The sequence below is a fragment of the Bombina bombina genome, chromosome 1, assembly GCF_027579735.1.
Source record: "Bombina bombina isolate aBomBom1 chromosome 1, aBomBom1.pri, whole genome shotgun sequence".
NCBI classification, from domain to species: Eukaryota; Metazoa; Chordata; class Amphibia; order Anura; family Bombinatoridae; genus Bombina; species Bombina bombina.
The window spans coordinates 133,358,666-133,377,267 of NC_069499.1; the positions used below are offsets into that span (position 1 = coordinate 133,358,666).

The 18,602-nt window shown below is 41.5% G+C and overlaps 1 protein-coding gene across 3 annotated transcripts in view; it reads left to right on the forward strand.

The window, feature by feature from the left end:
* Positions 1-18,602, forward strand: part of LOC128644937 (uncharacterized) — a 120,745-nt gene that overhangs the window by 9,391 nt on the left and 92,752 nt on the right. Inside the window, exon 2 of one of the 3 annotated variants that reach the window (XM_053697609.1) lies at positions 5,306-5,403. The exons of the other annotated variants lie outside the window; for them this stretch is intronic. The gene's annotated coding sequence lies outside the window, so the exon portion shown is untranslated. The remainder of the gene's footprint in view (positions 1-5,305; positions 5,404-18,602) is intronic. 3 annotated transcript variants of the gene reach the window in all.

Below are 18,602 nucleotides of genomic sequence, written 5' to 3' on the forward strand. Positions count from 1 at the left end.
AGAAATTATCGCTGACATTACTGGAGGTAAGGGCCATGCCCTGCCTCAAGACAGGGCCAAACCAAAGGCTAAACAGTCTAATTTTCGTGCCTTTCGTAACTTCAAGGCAGGAGCAGCATCAACTTCCTCCGCTCCAAGACAGGAAGGAACTGTTGCTCGCTACAGACAGGGCTGGAAACCTAACCAGTCCTGGAACAAGGGCAAGCAGGCCAGAAAACCTGCTGCTGCCCCTAAGACAGCATGAAGTGGGGGCCCCCGATCCGGAAACGGATCTAGTGGGGGGCAGACTTTCTCTCTTCGCCCAGGCTTGGGCAAGAGATGTCCAGGATCCCTGGGCGTTGGAGATCATATCTCAGGGATATCTTCTGGACTTCAAAGCTTCTCCTCCACAAGGGAGATTTCATCTTTCAAGGTTATCAGCAAACCAGATAAAGAAAGAGGCTGTGTACAAGACCTCTTACTAATGGGGGTGATCCACCCAGTTCCGCGGTCGGAACACGGGCAAGGATTCTATTCAAATCTGTTTGTGGTTCCCAAAAAAGAGGGAACCTTCAGACCAATCTTGGACTTAAAGATCCTAAACAAATTCCTAAGAGTTCCATCGTTCAAAATGGAAACTATTCGAACCATCTTACCCATGATCCAAGAGGGTCAGTACATGACCACAGTGGATTTAAAGGATGCCTACCTTCACATACCGATTCACAAGGATCATTACCGGTATCTAAGATTTGCCTTCCTAAACAGGCATTACCAATTTGTAGCTCTTCCCTTCGGGTTAGCTACGGCTCCAAGAATCTTTACAAAGGTTCTGGGCTCTCTTCTGGCGGTACTAAGACCGCGAGGCATAGCGGTAGCTCCGTACCTAGACGACATTCTGATACAAGCGTCAAGTTTCCAAACTGCCAAGTCTCATACAGAGTTAGTTCTGGCATTTCTAAGGTCGCATGGGTGGAAGGTGAACGTAGAAAAGAGTTCTCTATTGCCACTCACAAGAGTTCCCTTTCTAGGGACTCTTATAGATTCTGTAGAAATGAAAATTTACCTGACGGAGGACAGGTTATCAAAACTTCTAAATGCTTGCCGTGTCCTTCATTCCATTCAACACCCGTCAGTGGCTCAGTGCATGGAGGTAATCGGCTTAATGGTAGCGGCAATGGACATAGTACCATTTGCGCGCCTGCATCTCAGACCGCTGCAATTGTGCATGCTTAGTCAGTGGAATGGGAATTACTCAGATTTGTCCCCTCTGCTAAATCTGGATCAAGAGACCAGAGATTCTCTTCTATGGTGGCTTTCTCTGCCACATCTGTCCAAGGGGATGCCCTTCCGCAGGCCAGATTGGACGATTGTAACAACAGACGCCAGCCTTCTAGGTTGGGGCGCAGTCTGGAATTCCCTGAAGGCTCAGGGATCATGGACTCAGGAGGAGAGACTCCTTCCAATAAACATTCTGGAATTAAGAGCAATTTTCAATGCTCTTCTGGCTTGGCCTCAGTTAGCAACTCGGTGGTTCATCAGGTTTCAGTCGGACAACATCACGACTGTGGCTTACATCAACCATCAAGGAGGAACAAGGAGTTCCCAAGCGATGATGGAAGTCTCAAATATAATTCGCTGGGCAGAGTCTCACTCTTGCCACCTGTCAGCGATCCACATCCCAGGCGTGGAGAACTGGGAGGCAGATTTTCTAAGTCGCCAGACCTTTCATCCGGGGGAGTGGGAACTTCATCCGGAGGTGTTTGCCCAACTGCTTCATCATTGGGGCAAACCAGATCTGGATCTCATGGCGTCTCGCCAGAACGCCAAGCTTCCTTGTTACGGATCCAGGTCCAGGGACCCGGGAGCGGTGCTGATAGATGCTCTGACAGCACCTTGGTTCTTCAACATGGCTTATGTGTTTCCACCTTTCCCGATGCTTCCTCGATTGATTGCCAGGATCAAACAGGAGAGAGCATCGGTGATTCTAATAGCGCCTGCGTGGCCATGCAGGACCTTGTATGCAGATCTAGTGGACATGTCGTCCTGTCCACCATGGTCTCTGCCTCTGAGACAGGACCTTCTGATTCAGTGTCCTTTCAAACATCCAAATCTAATTTCTCTGAGGCTGACTGCATGGAGATTGAACGCTTGATTCTATCAAAGCGTGGATTCTCGGAGTCAGTGATTGATACCTTAATACAGGCTAGGAAACCTGTTACCAGGAAAATTTACCATAAAATATGGCGTAAATACTTATATTGGTGCGAATCCAAGAGTTACTCATGGAGTAAGGTTAGGATTCCTAGGATATTGTCTTTTCTACAAGAAGGTTTAGAAAAGGGTTTATCTGCTAGTTCGTTAAAGGGACAGATTTCAGCTCTGTCTATCCTTTTACACAAACGTCTGGCAGAAGTTCCAGACGTTCAGGCTTTTTGTCAGGCTTTGTCTAGGATTAAGCCTGTGTTTAAGACTGTTGCTCCGCCGTGGAGCTTAAACTTAGTTCTTAACGTTCTGCAAGGTGTTCCGTTTGAACCCCTTCATTCCATCGATATCAAGCTGTTATCTTGGAAAGTTCTGTTTTTAATGGCTAAATCCTCAGCTCGAAGAGTCTCTGAGTTATCGGCCTTACATTGTGATTCTCCTTATCTGATTTTTCATTCAGACAAGGTAGTTCTGCGTACTAAACCTGGGTTCTTACCTAAGGTAGTCACTAACAAGAATATCAATCAAGAGATTGTTGTTCCATCATTGTGCCCTAACCCTTCTTCAAAGAAGGAACGACTTTTGCACAATCTGGACGTCGTCCGTGCCCTGAAATTTTATTTGCAGGCAACTAAAGATTTTCGCCAAACTTCTTCCCTGTTTGTCGTTTATTCTGGACAGAGGAGAGGTCAAAAAGCTTCGGCTACCTCTCTCTCTTTTTGGCTTCGTAGCATAATACGTTTAGCCTATGAGACTGCTGGACAGCAGCCTCCTGAAAGGATTACAGCTCATTCTACTAGAGCTGTGGCTTCCACTTGGGCCTTTAAGAATGAGGCCTCTGTTGAACAGATTTGCAAGGCTGCAACTTGGTCTTCACTTCACACTTTTTCAAAATTTTACAAATTTGACACTTTTGCTTCTTCGGAGGCTGTTTTTGGGAGAAAGGTTCTACAGGCAGTGGTTCCTTCCGTGTAAAGATCCTGCCTGTCCCTCCCGTCATCCGTGTACTTTTAGCTTTGGTATTGGTATCCCATAAGTAATGGATGACCCGTGGACTGACTACACTTAACAGGAGAAAATATTATTTATGCTTACCTGATAAATTCATTTCTCCTGTAGTGTAGTCAGTCCACGGCCCGCCCTGTTTTTACGGCAGGTCTAAATTTTAATTAAACTCCAGTCACCACTGCACCCTATAGTTTCTCCTTTCTCGTATGGTTTCGGTCGAATGACTGGATATGACGTAGAGGGGAGGAGCTATATAGCAGCTCTGCTTGGGTGATCCTCTTGCACTTCCTGTTAGGGAGGAGATATAATCCCATAAGTAATGGATGACCCGTGGACTGACTACACTACAGGAGAAATGAATTTATCAGGTAAGCATAAATTATATTTTTTTGCATTGTTTGCATTAGTGTGTATGTTTCTCTCCTTCTTAGGGTATTAGCTAAACATTTTGCACTGTTTAAATTGGTGTGTGTATTTCTCTCCTTCTTAGGGTATTTGCAAAACATTTTGTACCTTTGAATTGGCGTGTATATTTCTCTCCTTCTTAGGGTATTTGCAATACATACTGTGGAAAGTTTTATGATAAACATGATGAGCATTTGATTGTTTGAACTATTTTGCTTATATATATTTGATATACTTTATCATGTATTTTTATATGTTTATTTAAGTGTATTATGTTACATAACACTTTAATACTATCTCTATTGGACTCTCTATATCCAATCTTATTATTTAGATTTGTTAAATGAGACTGATTCTGCATTAAGGGTTAATCCTAAAAGTGGTGGCTAGGCTTCACAGGCATTGGCCAATTATTTTCTTGTTTTGCTTTTAAAAGGACACCACAGGTATACTGAATTAGCTATTATTACGGCTGTATTGGCGAAACATGTTAGCTTTCAGTTTGCCTGTGTTGCCTTGCTAACCTGTATATGGACCCTCCTGGAACCTTTTATCGTTGGTGAATAAAAGATATCGTTTTTAACTTGCCCTGGATTGTCCGCTTTCTTCATTTGTTATATATATATATATATATATATATATATATATATATATATATATATATATATATATATATATATATATATATATATATATATATATATATATATATATATATCTCTGTGTATGTGGCTTACACTGCTTCATTTGTTAACCATACCACTGTCCAGTTAGAATGACTGTCCAAGAAAACATGACAATGTTGTGTGTCATAAGACCTAATAACTGGCTAGTGGCTACTATTTAATCACATCACAGGCAGCAAATTTTATTTTAACTATTTTGTGGTTTGAATTTTTATGCTCCAAGAGTGTATTGGACATTGAGAAACATGTACATTACGATTCTGTAGTGTTAAATAAACTTTAGAATGCAAAATTAAGGTGTTATAGTAATTTATAAGAAAATCGCGATTAAATCGCAATCGCATTTTTTTTTTTTTTTTTTTTTTTAAATCACAATTTATTTATTTATTTTGCCCATATCGCCCAGCCCTACTTCAAACAATGTCACATTACGTTCAAAACCTTCACAAACTCACCCACTAATGGGCCATTTGAATACAACTAGGGATGCACCGAAATTTCTGCCGCAAAAAAACGTTTTGGCCAAAAATAGCATTTTTGGCTATTTAGTTTTTCTGGGGTTTTTTGCCTGTTGTTTTCGGTAAAATTATCGTGTAGCATATTTCAAATTTGATGCTAGCCTAGAGCTGCTGTTTGAGTTCATTTCTTGACTTACTGTTTCTCATATAATAGTTTTCTAGGACTATACTTTATTTGGATAATACAGAAAAATACAGTATATTGATATTTAATATTGTTTTAAGTAGGGATGCACCGAAATTTGGTCGCAGAAACATTTTGGCCGAAAGTCAATAGATAAATAAAATGTCGTGTGATCAAGGGGCTGTCAGAAGATGCTTAGATACAAGTTAATCCCAGAGGTAAAAAGTGTATGAATATAAACGTGTTGGTTATGCAAAACTTAGGAAATGGGTGATAAAGGGATTATCTATCTATATTTTTAAACAACAAAAATTTTGTTGTTGACTGTCCCTTTAATCTAATTATTATTTTTTTTCCTTTTTCCCTCCACTGCCCCAAAGAGATCAGGGTGCATCCTGCAGGTTTTTAAACCCTGGCTGCATTATTCTACACAGTGATCGTTGAAGTATATACCTTTCACTGATTGGCCACAGAAAAGGTATGATAAACATAAGGGGTTTTCAAGGGTATGTCACTGAACTGTAAGAGAACAATGAGCATTTTGCTTTATTTGGCATCAAGATTCTTTGCAATGTAGTAGTTTAAGGGAGATAATGGTGCTTTAGTAAAATGTTCCAATGCACTACAGCATTTACAATCATATTATTGCATGCTTGTCTATGTATATGTCCTCTTTGTGGGGGTTAATTTCTTCTCCAGTGACAATATATTTCCACCTTTGAGATAAAATCTTGCTGGTGATTTATCAACTACACACAGAAGCTATTCCTAATTAACTTACATGCTGTGTGTTTGCATAGGATGTTTGATAGTATAATGTTGTAGATGAATACTGTCTGTAAAATAGTTTTGTATTTTCTTTTAAATTGTTCAATACCTAAATTCCCTTTTTTTTTATAGGGACGTTAAAAGTGCAAAAAGAAAACAATCTGTTTCTATAGTCTATTACACATTTGCTTGCATTTAACCCCTCCAAAGAGCTAAGCACATAGTAATTTTCAGAGCACCTAAATGCACCTGGTGAGCCAGTGACAAAAGGCATATGTGTGTGTAGCCACTAACCAACTAACCACCAACTTCTAGTAGTTCATGACTGCTCCTAAGGCTACCTAGTCTTGCTTTTCAGGACATACCAGAACAATGTAATTTTGATAATAGAAGTAAGCTGAGAAATCTTGTCAATTTTATATATATATATATTTAAAATTGGCTTCAATTTTATCTGGGTGGTGCATTCATTAAATACATCCTGGGGGAGAACACTGCATTTAATACTCTGAAGTAGGTGTATCAAGTAATTTGGAACTCATCAAGGGAATCAAATTTTTAAAGTACAGTGTCCCTTTTAAAAGTGTATATGACACCTTTACAGAGGTTCAATTTTTTTTAGCACTTTTATCTCCCTTTAACAGGAATGTAATTAATAATTTAAAGGGAATGTAAAACATTTTATACACACATAAAGTGTGTATGAATAATTAAATGGGCTTCACATCATTTTACTTTCCTGATGTTTAAACACAGTAAGTTGCTACTAATAATTAAATGGTCTAAATCAGGATCGACATTTTTGACCATCCATATGATATTCATTGGAGTGAGTGTGTGTTTGTTAGGGCTTGACAAACAGATTAGTAGAATTTTACCCCTGGGTCCTAACTTTTTAGGTTATTCTTCATATTTCTATATACAAATACCAGTGTCTGGCTCCTAAATATTTGTGTGTGTGTGTGTTTCATGATTTTTTTATTTTAATTGCAATTTTATTAAAATATTTTTTTCGACATAAATTTTCCATTCAAAAATGCACTTAACTTTTCAACGACCAGAGAGAAAAAAAACACAGCCAGGCCGCCACCTTACTAGTGTGCAGCGTACCATCATGTAAATATTACTCTACCTATGGTGGTTTGAATGGTAAAAAATAGAGGTTATAAAAATAAAGGAAGATTCCATTTCTACTGACGCACTAAGATAAAGAAATTTGCTTAATATATTGAAAAATTGATTCTGATCAAAATTTTAATGCACAAATCTGCATTTTTTTTTTTTTTTTTCCAAACAAGCTTTATTAAAAATTTTTGTCACCAATACAGTAGTAAAAATCAGCATTACACAATGCAATTCCTTGAACAGGGGGAGGGTGAAAACATACAAAGGTAGTGCCATAAAATTCCGCCCGACAAAGAGGTTTAATATTTTGATTTTAAAGTAATAAATGTCTGTATTAGTCCTTAGGTCAATCAAGTTGATAAAGCTTGTTAATTTTACAGTTTTAGTGAACTTAAAACATATAGAGATTTCGTAATTTGCAAATCAAAGATGAGCCTACAAAGTGGGTGGTAAGCTCAAAAGAGTTCAGAAGTAGGAAAGACTGAAGAACAAAGCAAGAGAAATTAGAAGGTATACCCCGCCACAGGCGGAGGGAGAAGAAAAAAAAAAAAAGGGGGGGGGGAGGGGGGTCATCTAGGGAAAAGGGACAAGGAAGGTTGTCTACTATTCTAAGTCGCAGAAGACAGCTGTATGTGAGGTGAGTGCTAACTTGCTTGTTAATGAACATTAAGGCGCTGTGCCCTTCCAAATTGCTAACATCATCTCATGGGTTGCCAGCTTTTTAATTTTCATGTAATGTAGTTTCTCCAAATTCAACAAGTTCTCCACTGAGGACTGCCATTCGTCAAGGGTGGGAACCCGAGAGGACTTCCACCCCCGAGGAACAAGCCTTTTGGCACCAGTGAGCATGATCAGCATAAGGGCCCTAGTAGGTTCATCCCTGATCTTAGGTAAGCGTAAAAGTAACAAAGTCTCAGGTGTATTAGGAATAGCAATCTGTAACCTATGTGACATAGTCTCAAATACAGCCTTCCAGTAGTCCTGCAGTCTGGGACATGCCCACCAAATGTGAAGAAGTGTGCCGGGGCCACCACAACCCCTCCAACACAGAGAGCTCGCCGCTGGGAAGAGCCTATGTAATTTCGCCGGGGTGTAGTACCACCTAGTCAATAGTTTAAGGTGGATTTCCTGTACAACCGCTGAAACAGAGGACCGTTTTGTTAAAGTAAACGCTTTAATCCAGTCTTCCTCTTCTATTATATTGTTAAGATCATTGCACCACATCAATGTGTACGTAGGTAGCTGTACCCCCGGTGGTAAGAGCAGGAGTTTGTATACTTTAGATATCAGCCGCCTGGGAGGAGAATGATCCACACAGAGGGCCTCAAACGGAGTGAGCTCTCTATTAAAATTCTCCCTGTTTTTGTGGTGTCTCAAATAGTGAGATAATTGATGATATCTGAGCCAGGATTGAAAGAGTTCTCCATGACGCTCAGTCAACTCGCTCCACGATCGTAGTTTCCCCGCATCAAGAGCGGAATGTAATATTCCGTCACGGAGACTGTAGCCAGAGCCCAGTCGGGAGCCCAATATGTGATACGGGAGCTCAGGGTTCTCTATAATCGGGACCATTGGGGAGTAGGTCGATGAGATATGGGTGTTGGTGGCAATCAGTCTATCCCACTCCTGAAAGGTTGCGAGAGTTAAGTGGTATTTATGAATTAGCTTGGGGCGGTTTGGTGCGGGAATCCATGCCATAGCACCTATGTTGCGTCGTTTAAAAATTTGACCGTCGAGCCCGACCCACTGCTTATGTGGCGTGTTTCGAGACCACTCAATTAGTCTTTGCAAGAGTATGGCTCGTATATATTTGGACAGATCTGGAAACCCCAACCCCCCCTTCTCACGAGGGAGGTATAGAGTCCTCCTAGAGACCCTGGGTCTCGTGCCACGCCATACAAACTGCTCAAGAGAGCGTTGTAGTTGCATTAGGAAATCGCTAGGCAGTGAAATGGGGATTGTTTGCATTATGTACAATATACGCGGCAAAATATTCATTTTAATTAAACTGATCTTTCCCAACCACAATAGCATTTTATTTTTCCAGGATGATAAATCGTTGGTTAATTCCCTTTTTAATGTTAAATAATTGTTTTTGAATAAATCAGTCGGGCTAGCGGACAGATATATCCCCAGATACTTTAATTTGATAGAGGCCACAGAAATGTTATGATTTAACGCCAAGGACTGGATATGTTCTCTGGGGGCATTAATGTTTAGCATCTCGGACTTAGATAAATTTAGGTGGAAGTTGGAGAGTTTTCCGTACTGTTCTAATTCGCGTAGGAGTTCAGGGACCGAGGTCTCAGCTTCAGTGAGGGTATACAGGATATCGTCCGCATAGAGTGCTTGTTTAATTTCAACATCGCCCACTCTAACTCCCGTGATCTTTGGGTTCCTTCTAATTGTTTGCGCTAGCGCCTCAATAGAGAGCGCAAAGAGAAGCGGTGACAGAGGACACCCCTGTCTGGTCCCATTTGTAATGTTAAAAGTGTCCGATAACGTGCCATTTACCCGTATCCGAGCGTTTGGTGCCGAATTAAGAGCGAATGTCATGTTTATGAAAGATTCACCAAAATTCATCGCCTTCATGACTCGACGCAGAAAAAGCCAGCCAACCCGGTCGAAGGCCTTCTCCGCGTCGGTCGAGAAAAGGACCAGCGGGATACCTACATTTTGAGCGTGGCTGATCAGCTGAATCACTTTGTTAGTATTATCTCGCGCTTCTCGACCAGGTATAAAGCCAACCTGGTCAGAGTCAATTAGGGCAGGGAGAAATTTATTGAGTCTTCTTGCCAATATCTTAGCGAAGACCTTCACATCCGAATTAAGTAACGAGATAGGACGGAAATTGGCAGGGGAAGTAGGAGGCTTGCCCGGTTTAGGTATAACTGCAATATGAGCTTCCAACAACGAACCAGTGAGCGTAGGATTATGCATAAGTGAATTAAATAGCGTCAACATATGGGGGCCCAAAGTTTCCAGGAAAATCCCGTAATACTTGGGTGTGAACCCATCTGGGCCAGGGCTCTTCCCACCAGGGAAATCCTTTATAGCCTGGGAGAGTTCTTCTATGGAGATGGGGGCGTCAAGAGAGTCCCTGTCATCATCGTCTAGTTGTGAAAGGCCTATTGAGGCCAGGTAGTCATCTATCACCGCCTGTTTGTGTGATGTAGCATTGGTCCGATGCGTGTCTTCCTGCATGGGAGAGATATTATATAACTTATTGTAGTAGTCATGGAAGGAGTTTGCTATCTGCTTGCTGCCTCTCAGTATTGTGCCATCCGTGCCCTGTATGTAATGAATGTATGATTTTAGTTGCTGCCTACGTATGCTTCTAGCTAATAGCTTACCTGGCTTGTTGCCCCCTTCGTAATAATGTTGTTTTGTGACTAGCATCTTACGGTGTAAAACCTCAAACTGGTGTACACTTAGTTGTTTTTTAGCGTCCTCTAAGGACTTATAGACCTCTTTATCAGTAGGATCACGTTTATGTACAGTTTCAAGTTGTGTAATACAATCTAAAATCTGTTTGTGTTTCTGATTTTGCATTCTGATCAAGCGTGCCTTATGTTTGAGGAATATTCCGCGAATTACACATTTATGAGCCTCCCAAAAGGATGTGAGTGACGTATGAGAAGGATCATTGTGTGATAGATAATCTAAAAGGGATTTCTGGACATCTGCTTTTACCTCTGGGTTCTCTAAGAGGAGTTCATCCAACCTCCATATGTAGGCTGTAGGGGGTATGTCAGGCCATTGTATGTTACAGGTAAGAGGGGCGTGATCCGACCATGTAATTGGGCCTATTGTGCATTTACTAACCATGTCCAACCCGACTGAGTCAAACAAAAAGTAATCTATACGAGAATATCTGTTATGAGGTGGTGAGAAATATGTGTAATCTTTGTCTGTCGGATGGATTGTTCTCCAAACGTCATGTAGTTGTAAGTCTGCTAAGGTTACCTTGATAGATTTGATAGTTTTACTGGGAATGCTTGTCGAACCATTAGAAGTGTCTATACTTGCTTCAAGCGGCGTATTAAGATCTCCTGTTAAGAAGACCGGACCTTTAGCCAAATCCAAAACGAGCTTTGATATTTTTTTCATAAAGTGGTGTTGTTCTAAATTCGGTGCGTAAAGTGTGACTAACGTCAGAGGGTGCTCATGGAGCGTGCCTGTCAGGAGTAGAAATCTACCGTCAGGGTCCCTCTCTACATGAATGATTTTTAAGGGTACAGACTGGTGTACAAGAATGCCCACCCCACATTTTTTAGTGTTTCCCGAGGCAAATACTGCCGTGGGGTAATGTCTAGGGTTCCACTTTGGTTCTTTGCCCCTACGAAAATGAGTCTCCTGTAGGAAAATAATGTGACAGTGTGTTTTACTGAGTTCTCACATTGCTATCGATCTCTTGCCCGGGTCATTAAGGCCCTTTGCATTGATTGTGGTGAAATTGAGACTATGTAGATTGAATCTGCTTTGCGAGTAAGCCATCTTTGCTTAGGGAAAATAGGGGAGGGATAGGAGATGGGAAGAAAGGAGGGGAGAAAAAAAAATTTAAAAAAAATATAAATTAAAACTGTATACTAATCTCTAAAAAGAAGAAAGGTATAGCCTAAGAATATTCAGATAGTGAGAAGAAACGAAGATTAGACTTTAAAGTCAGAAAAGTAAGAACCTCCAAAAGAAGGAAACCACAACTACCCGAGCCGTTAAGGTAAACCGCTCGTGCAGAAGGAGAGGTAAAATAGGGAGAGTAATCCTTTGGCAAATACAATCTTTAACATTTTATTTGAATTTTCCAGGACCCAGGAATTCCCAGATCCCGGAAGCAGTTTGAGTATGACAACATGGGTTAAAGACGGGGGAAAGGGAGTCCAGCGAGAGAGATTGGTGAAAGAAGGTAAATGAAGGGAGGGGAGTATAAGTGGGAGAGGGAGGGATTGTAAAGGAGGAGGGGGGAAGGGAGAGGAAGAAGAGAAGGAGGGGGAGGGAAAGGAAAGGTAGAGGTGAAGAGGGGAAGTGAGGGGGAAGGGTGAAAAGCGAGGGGAAGGGAAGGGAAAAGAGTGAAGGGAAAGGAAGGGGAAAACAAAGGAGAGGGGAGGAGAAAATGAGGGAGAGGGGCAATAAGGGAGAGGGGAGGGAGGAAATGAGGGGGGGGGGGAGTAGGGAAATGAGTGAGAGGAAGGAGGGGGAGATGAGGGATAGGAGGGAGGGGGAGATAAGGGAAAGTAGGGGAGGGAAATGAGGAGGAGAGGGAGAGGTGGAAGAATGAGGGGGAAGGGAGAAGGGGGGAGATGGGTAGGGAAGAGAGGGAAGAGGGGTAGGGAGGGGAGGTGGGAAGGGGGAAGATAGGTAGAAGAGGGGATAAGGAGGGGGGAAGTGGTGAGATAAAGGGTCAGATAGGTGGGAAGGGAGAGTAGGGGAAGGGAAGATAGGGGAAACTTGGCAATATGTTATAACTTATTTTCTGAGAAAATGCCTAACTAAGCGAAACATAAACACTTTTAAACATTAACATTATTGTATAGTATTTTCCGTGTCAATGACACAAGTCAGAAACATATGTAAACTTTGAACAATAGTAATCATCCAATAGACATAATAACACAAAAATATTATCTGGCCTTGAGTCAGTATATACTGCGTGTCCCAACAAAAAGGGGTACCATCGCCCCTCAGATCACTAACTCAAGAAAAAAAAAAGGATACAGAATTAGATCGTGTAAGTAGCTTGTCATTCTGTTCCATCAGGCTGTATGTGTTGATTTTCTCCCCCGTTGTCACGGGGCCGGAATAATTCCTTCCGAATCCGCATTCTGCTGAATTTTGTTACCATCCACTAGCAAGTTGTCCAAGAAGGCCTGGGCATCTGCTCCAGGGCAAAAAATTGCTGTTTTGTTGTTCCGAGTGGCAATGATAGATACAGGAAATCCCCATCTATATGGAATCTTGTTTGCTCTCAACTTTGTCGTAATGGGAGTCAATTCCCTTCTTCTCATCAAAGTAGTTGGTGAAAGGTCGGAGAAAATCTGTAAATCCTCCCCTGCATGTCGAACCGGTTGCTTGGTGCGTGCACATTGAAGTATCTCTTCTTTGTCTTTAAAATTTAAGAAGCGGACTATTATGTCTCTGGGAGGTGCTTTGGGAGGTGGTTTTGCCCGCAGGGCCCTGTGGGCACGTTCTAATGGTAGGTCAGGAGACGTTGGTGTGTTTTTGAGTGTGCGAAACAAACTTTGCAGGTACCCTTCAATTGCTGGAGGATGAATTGTCTCGGACACACCTCTGATTCTTAAATTATTGCGACGCCCCCTGTTGTCCAAATCCTCTATTTTTTCAGATAAAAATTGTATGGTTTCAGATTGTTGTTGGATTTCTAGTTGCATCTGAGTGACTGAGTTGTTGGTTTCAGCTTGTTTTGTCTCAGATTGCGACAGTCTAGTGTCCAGTAGATTGATGTCTTTTTTGAGATCATTAAACATGTCACGCATTTCTTTGACTGCATTCCTAATGTCCTCCTTTGAAGATAGATGCTGCAGGTCCTCTCTTGTTATATGATGTACAGTCTGCATGTCTGTTATTTGCAGAGGTGGTTGAGTAGTGTTGTGAACAGGTTCCATGTCACCTGTGGGCAATAGGGTGGTCTGCTCAACTTGCTTTAAATATCCACTTAAGGTGCGAACTGGAGTGCCTTTATCTGATTTGTTGATATGTTTCTTACAAGGCATATCTGAGTAGTCCCCTGCCTGAAGAGGTTATATGTGCTGTATTAATCTGCTTGTCAACCCAGTTATTGTAATATGAGGGTTACTTATCAGCTTCTATTTGTTTTGTTTGTAATGTCTTTACTTTTTTTTTTTTTTTGTTTCACATATGCTTTATACCTTTATTTTCCCTTATGTTGTTGTAGCACAAGGGGTACTTGTCAGCTTTTATTATGCTTTGGTTATAATGTCTTTACTTTCTTTTCTTTTTCCCCCTTCTGTTTCACTAATGTTTTATTCCTCTATGTTCCCTTATGTGTTATATTTTTACAGCCTGCTTTATTTATTATGCAAGTGTTTTATCTGGGCCTCTTCTCCTTTCTCCTCCTTCCCACCGTCTGCTTAAGAAGCAAATGACTCTCGGTAGGCCAAGTGATACCTTGAAAGAATGTCCAAACACCAGTGTTAAAAACCAAAAGGCAGCATTGTTATTTCAATTAACTACAAAGATCCACCCTGATTATTTGCACGTATTTTTTATTTTTTTTTGTCTTTCTATTTGTTTTTTGTATGCAGATGCGGCAACAGTTGATTGACAAGGTGATGAGCTACACTTTGCTTCGCCCCGTATATGCGACGGAGCTGGTAAGACTAATTAGAAAGTATGTGCTTGCCGCGTGGAGGATCTTCTTTTTTTTTTTTTTTTTTTTTTTTTTCAACCGCTGCTGGAGTGTCACTATTGGGGCCCGGATGTGTGTATGCACTTATAGCGGAGCGTTACAGTGGGGATTATGTCGTGTGGCCTCCTTATTGTGCTGGCTTTTAAACAAATGTCTTACCCGGCCGCAGTGAGTGTGAAAGGGTCCTTCCTCGCTTCTCTCCTACAACCGCCTGGCTCCGTTAAGCTCCGGTCTGACTTGCGGTAGTCTTCAGCAGTCACTGCGCCTCTGATATTTTAGGCCCCAAGTTGCGCGCCAATACAGGCCCTCTCCGCTCCTAATCTTCTTATATGTATAAAAAGAGGGCGAGCAGGCTGGAATGTTAATAACCTGTCAGGCAAAATATTAATCCAAGTTATCCCCCAAAATTGAGGATGAATAGGTTAGGGAATTGCCATATTTATGTGATTGTATTGCCAAAGAGTTCAGGAGCTTATTCAGTGCACAGCCATTCGCCTGCGTGGCCAAGCTCCGCCCCCAAATCTGCATTTTAATTGAATTATCTCTTTAACGAATTAAAGGGCAGAAAATACAGTATACTGTCCCATTAATCCCTTTCTTTCATTATTCAGATAGAGAATACCATTTTTTTTTTTTAAAGTTTTCTGTTTACTTCATTAACAATTTTGCTTCATTCTCATGTTATTCTTTGTTGAAGAGATCTAGGTAGGTAGCGTGCACATGCCTGAAGCACGTCTTTACAGGAAATAGTGCTGTCTTGAACTCTTGCTAATGTATAACATTTGTTGCAAAACTGCCGCCGAATAGTGCTGCAGACACATGCACACTCCTGAGCTTACAGCCCTACTTTTCAACAAAGGATAACAAGAAAACAAAATTGATAATAGAAGTAAAATGGAAATTTGTTTGCTCTATCTAAATCCTGGGGGGGAAAATGGGGTTTTACGTCCCTTTAAAGTTTGAAAGCTAGGACCTTCCGTGCCAAGTCCATTCCTTCTATTCACTGGCCATGAGACCTGTGTTGACGCTTGCATGCAGTCGTCTTGCTAGTCATCACAATCTCATGTGTGGAAGGGTTAGCGAGTAGCTGCACATGTGGGTCGAAGGACATGCAATTTGCCAATATGGAAGAGTTAATTACCGCATCTGGCCAAATGGGTCAAGCCCATTTTAGCTTTTAATCTTAGCTGCGTACTTGCAAGTGAGTGCCAGACTTCCTCTGTGTATTGTGTTAATTTGTTTTGTAAATTTTCCTTTTGGGCTTTGCACCCAGACTTGTCTGGGGTTAACTGCCTGGGTCTCTGGGGAATAGGCTGCTGCCTGTGAGTGCTATTGAGCACCCAGAGCTGAGCATTTTGCAGGGTCATAGTATGTGTACCCGGTCGAGTTTGAGAGTGCAGTCCATTTCTGTGTTTTGTATGTGTCTAGGGAGATTACATAAGGCATGTGAACCTTTAACTTGTTCCTAGTTTGTTTGTTTGTTTGATTGAGAGCATGCATAGTTTGGCTGTTTTAGGGACCCAGGATGGGAGAGACCTTGACGTTGTTTCTGGGCTTGACCCATTTGGCCAGATGCGATAACAAACTCTTAAATTTTTGCTTTTAATTTTAGCTTGCAAGTGAGTGCCAGACTTCCTCTGTATGATATATATATATATATTTATATTATAGAGAGAGATATGGCACACGCATAGGTATGTAACGAGTCTGAGGAAGGGGATTTATGATCACCAATAGAATAAAATTGTTTGCAAAGGCCCAGTAAGTGCGTATTTTCAACAGCATTTGTATCAGTTGGTTTCCAACACCCTGACAGCTGTATTGGAGGTGAGAATGCAAATCCTACGGACACATTTTTTTATTTTTTATTATTATATTATATAAGTGGTTGGCACCCATAGATGTCTTGGACTCAAAACCAGGGTGTCAATACCTAATTGTAAATTGCCAGTGGCTTTTGGGTTTGTCGTACCCCAGTCTTATTTTTGCACTTTTATGTTCCTTTTAATACACTGTTATTACATGGTTGTCAACCAGCATGCCAAATGTTATAACATTTTATTGTTCTCCCCTGGACAAGTTTAATGGGCACACCACCTGGTAGATTCTCCCTACCCAGCTAAAAGCTAAGCCAATATTTAAAGGGACATGAAACACATTTTTTCTCTTGTTAAGTGTATCCAGTCCACGGATCATCCATTACTTGTGGGATATTCTCCTTCCCAACAGGAAGTTGCAAGAGGATCACCCACAGCAGAGCTGCTATATAGCTCCTCCCCTAACTGTCATATCTAGTCATTCTCTTGCAAGCCTCAACAAAGATGGAGGTCGTAAGAGGAGTGTGGTGTTTTATACTTGGTTTATTCTTCAATCAAAAGTTTGTTATTTTTAAATGGTGCCGGAGTGTACTGTTTATCTCAGGCAGTATTTAGAAGAAGAAGCTGCCTGCGTTTTCTATGATCTTAGCAGAAGTAACTAAGATCCATGTCTGTTCTCACATATTCTGAGGAGTGAGGTAACTTAAGAGAGGGAATGGCGTGCCTAGTTTTTTTCCACATGGCTGGCTTGAATTCTGCCTAGTAACAGTTTCCTGAAGGCTTTCCACTGTTGTAATATGAGTGGGAGTGGTTACAGACACAGACATCCAGCTTCTTCCTGCATGATCCAGGATATCTCTGGAGGGCTCAAAAGGCTTCAAAGTCGTTTTTGAGGGAGGTAACAAGCCACAGTAGAGCTGTGGCAGTTGTGACTGTTTTTAAAAAAAAAAAAAAAAAAAAAACGTTTTTGTCAGTTATTATTCTGTGTTTGGTATTAAGGGGTTAATCGTCCATTTGCAAGTGGGTGCAATGCTCTAACTTGTTACATACACTGTAAAAATTTCGTTAGTGTAACTGCCTTTTTTCACTGTTATTTCAAATTTTGACAAAATTTGTGTTTCTTAAAGGTGCAGTAACGTTTTTTATATTGCTTGTAAACTTGTTTAAAGTGTTTTCCAAGCTTGCTAGTCTCATTGTTAGTCTGTTTAAACATGTCTGACACAGAGGAAACAACTTGTTATTATGTTTGAAAGCCATGGTGGAGTCCCATAGGAGAATGTGTACTAAATGTATTGATTTCACCTTAAACAGTAAAGATCAGTCTTTAACTATAAAAGAAATATCACCAGAAGATTCTGACGAGGGGGAAGTTATGCCGACTAACTCTCCCCACGTGTCAGACCCTTCGCCTCCCGCTCAGGGGATGCACGCTAATATGGCGCCAATTGCATCAGGGACGCCCATAGCGATTACCTTGCAGGACATGGCTGCAATCATGAATAATACCCTGTCAGAGGTATTATCCAGGTTGCCTGAATTAAGAGGCAAGCGCGATTGCTCTGGGGTTAGGAGAAATACAAAGCGCGCAGATGCTGTAAGGGCCATGTCTGATACTGCGTCACAATATGCAGATCATGAGGACGGAGAGCTTCAGTCTGTGGGTGACGTCTCTGATTCGGGAAACCTGATTCAGAGATTTCTAATTTTTAAATTTAAGCTTGAGAACCTCCGTGTATTGCTTGGGGAGGTATTAGCTGCTCTGAATGACTGTAACACAGTTGCAGTACCAGAGAAATTGTGTAGGCTGGATAAATACTATGCGGTGCCGGTGTGTACTGATGTTTTTCCTATACCTAAAAGGCTTACAGAAATTATTAGCAAGGAGTGGGATAGACAGGGTGTGCCTTTTTCCCCACCTCCTATATTTAGAAAAATGTTTCCAATAGACGCCACTACACGGGACTTATGGCAGACGGTCCCTAAAGTGGAGGGAGCAGTTTCTACTTTAGCAAAGCGTACCACTATCCCGGTTGAGGACAGTTGTGCTTTTTCAGATCCAATGGATAAAAAATTGGAGGGTTACCTTAAGAAAATGTTTATTCAACAAGGTTTTATTTTACAGCCCCTTGCATGCATAGCGCCTGTCACGGCCGCGGCGGCATTCTGGTTTGAGGCCCTGGAAGAGGCCATCCATACAGCTCCATTGACTGAAATTATTGACAAGCTTAGAACACTTAAGCTAGCTAACTCATTTTGTTTCTGATGCCATAGTTCATTTGACTAAACTAACGGCTAAGAATTCCGGATTCGCCATCCAGGCGCGTAGGGCGCTATGGCTTAAATTCTGGTCAGCTGGCGTGACTTCAAAGTCTAAATTACTCAACATTCCTTTCAAGGGGCAGACCTTATTCGGGCCTGGTTTGAAGGAAATTATTGCTGACATTACTGGAGGTAAGGGTCATACCCTTCCTCAGGACAGGGCCAAAGCAAAGGCCAAACAGTCTAATTTTCGTGCCTTTCGAAATTTCAAGGCAGGTGCAGCATCAACCTCCTCCGCTTCAAAGCAAGAGGGAACTTTTG